The sequence below is a fragment of the Penaeus monodon genome, chromosome 24 (assembly GCF_015228065.2).
Source record: "Penaeus monodon isolate SGIC_2016 chromosome 24, NSTDA_Pmon_1, whole genome shotgun sequence".
Taxonomy (NCBI): domain Eukaryota; kingdom Metazoa; phylum Arthropoda; class Malacostraca; order Decapoda; family Penaeidae; genus Penaeus; species Penaeus monodon.
Window position 1 is genome coordinate 13,067,058 of NC_051409.1, and position 204 is coordinate 13,067,261.

At 41.2% G+C, this 204-nt stretch overlaps 1 protein-coding gene across 1 annotated transcript in view; it reads right to left on the reverse strand.

The window, feature by feature from the left end:
* Positions 1 to 204, reverse strand: part of LOC119588586 (dystrophin-like) — a gene marked incomplete at its 3' end in the record, with an annotated part of 57,677 nt that overhangs the window by 31,219 nt on the left and 26,254 nt on the right.

The following is a 204-nucleotide window of genomic DNA, read 5'->3' on the forward strand; positions in this document are numbered from 1 at the left end:
TGAAAATTCCACCAAGATTCCCCATCCCTATCGTGTTCCTTAAGCACCTTTCCACCCGTTCATTTCACGAAAGTACACGGTATATGAACAACCGCCGTATCTCCTCTTAAATCTGGGTCTTGCTGCAAATAATGCCATAAGTATCTCGATTATGTAATTTTCTTCCTTTCTAACCCTCATTCCATGTTTACCTCGTCATTGCTT